A 2,657-nucleotide genomic window follows, 5' to 3' on the forward strand; every position below is an offset into this window, starting at 1 on the left:
AAACAGTATTTAGTCAGCCACAAATTGTGCAAGTTCTCCCACTTAAAAAGATGAGAGAGGCCTGTAATTTTCATCATAGGTACACTTCAACTATGACAGACAAAATTAGGGGAAAAAATCCCGAAAATAACAATGTAGGATTTTTTATGAATTTATTTGCAAATTATGGTGGAAAATAAGTATTTGGTCACCTACAAACAAGCAAGATTTCTGGCTCTCACAGACCTGTAACTTCTTCTTTAAGAGGCTCCACTGTCCTCCACTCGTTACCTGTATTAATGGCAACTGTTTGAACTTGTTATCAGTATAAAAGACACCTGTCCACAACCTCAAACAGTCACACTCCAAACTCCACTATGGCCAAGACCAAAGAGCTGTCAAAGGACACCAAACACACCGCCCGGGCAACGAAGGAGTGGCTTCGTAAGAAGCATTTCAAGGTCCTGGAGGGGCCTAGCCAGTCTCCAGATCTCAACCCCATAGAAAATCTTTGGAGGGAGTTGAAAGTCCGTGTTGCCCAGCAACAGGCCCAAAACATCACTGCTCTAGAGGAGATCTGCATGGAGGAATGGGCCAAAATACCAGCAACAGTGTGTGAAAACCTTGTGAAGACTTACAGAAAACGTTTGACCTCTGTCATTGCCAACAAAGGGTATATAACAAAGTATTGAGATAAACTTTTGTTGTTGACCAAATACTTATTTTCCACAATAATTTGCAAATAAATTAATTAAAAATCCTACAATGTGATTTTCTGGAATTGTTTTTCTCATTTTGTCTGTCATAGTTGAAGTGTACCTATGATGAAAATGACAGGCCTCTCATCTTTTTAAGTGGGAGAACTTGCACAATTGGTGGCTGACTAAATACTTTTTTGCCTCACTGTAGATGATTATATCTATAGTAGGCCTATATTTGACACAATAGGGTTATTATCATTTGTGTCAATGCACCATCTATTATGTACTAGAGAAGGCTTTAATCCAGTTTATGTTCCTGAGCTTCTTGGCGCATTTTGGGCCTACTTAGTGAATGGCCATGTCATGGCTCCTATAGCTCTGCCACTGTAAGCCTAGGCAGATATAGATTTACTCACAGACTCAAAGGTGACGTATTGCACTTGTGTTTTACTGACACTGTCTCTATTTTCTCTCCTCACTGCTGTCCACTTTAGTATATCTTCTTTTTTGTACTGTATGGTGTCTCTATTCTGTTTCTTTGTTGCAGACCCACCCTCTTTTCGCTGTTTCAGTGTCTGTTTCGATGTTGCACACTGACCCTCTGCTATTTTCCTGTTGGACTCTTACGATCTTCTCTCTGTTAAAGATTGATCGTCTTCGCTCTCTCTTTCACTTTCTCTCTATAGCTCCGAACAAATTGAGTGTCTCTCCTTTCTCCCCCAGGGGGCTTTACCTTCTCTGAGCTCATGCAGCGTGGAGTGCCTTTACACCTGATCGATAAGTACATGAGCGAGACCAAGGCCGTGGAGCAGCCAGAGAAGTAGTCGGACTGAGCAACCACTGATACGCCTAGGCTGCCCGGAACCTGTCGTCACACCACTAGTGATCTGCCTCTCACCAGCAGTCGAGGGAGGGGCTGGAGGGGGAGGGAGGGTTGTACTGGACTTTGGCATGGCATGCTGTGTGCGGGTATGGAGCTAGTTACCATAGAAGAAGCCAATTCATCACCAGCTTTGTGTCATCTCCTAGTATTCAAAAGGCTCTGTTTAAGCTCAGTTGCATGTTGGAAGTGTTTTGGCTGTAGCTTTTTATTTTAGATGAGTAGTGCAGGAAATGTGCAGTAGGACAAACTGTAACTTCCACCTACCTGGACATGTTTTTGTCTCTGTTGGGATTGGGAACTGTGTTTGGGGGAGGGAGCTAATGTTGAAATGTATAAACAATATGGCTTGATGTCTGTAATGCAATGTCTTGTGATTAAAGATTGAACTTCAAAAGATACAAATATTTAAAAAATTCTGATCAGATGATTTACCATGTGTATGTTACCAATAAAATTTGATTTGGGCTTTCAAACAGACAGTTATCCACCTTTTGTTTAAGCCTTACACTGCATGACGCTGTGCTTTCTCTGCCCATACTGTACTTCAGGCTTGAGTATATTCTTAGCTGTCAGGCCATCTGCGCATGCTTCATCTTTTTTGTTTATGACTCCTGGAATAAAAGAAAAACATGTAACATGGCATCCTTTATATGTAAATATTTTTTTAAGTGTTTTTCAGTACATAATAGGAACAAATTACAGTATTAAGATGCTTAAAGAACACGCCATATTAACTTCAGAGTGCACTCGAAACTTAAACGTTGGACTCTTACGATCTTCTTCTGTTAAAGATTGATAGTCTTCGCTCTCTCTTTTACTTTCTCTCTTTACCTCCTAACAACAAATTGAGTGTCTCTCCTTTCTCCCCCGGGAGGCTTTACCTTCTCTGAGCTTATGCAGCGTGAAATTACAGTATTAAGATGCTTAAAGAACACGCCATATTAACTTCAGAGTGCACTCAAATGTTGCAACTACAGAATAAAATTGTACAATGTTACGTTCAATGGAGCTATGAAGCTGCAGTAACCTACTGCAGTTGTAGTTCACTGCTCCTAGTGGTCAAATGACTACATTTCATTTGAAATTCCCGGCCT

Source organism: Oncorhynchus tshawytscha, linkage group LG17 (assembly GCF_018296145.1).
Source record: "Oncorhynchus tshawytscha isolate Ot180627B linkage group LG17, Otsh_v2.0, whole genome shotgun sequence".
NCBI lineage: Eukaryota > Metazoa > Chordata > Actinopteri > Salmoniformes > Salmonidae > Oncorhynchus > Oncorhynchus tshawytscha.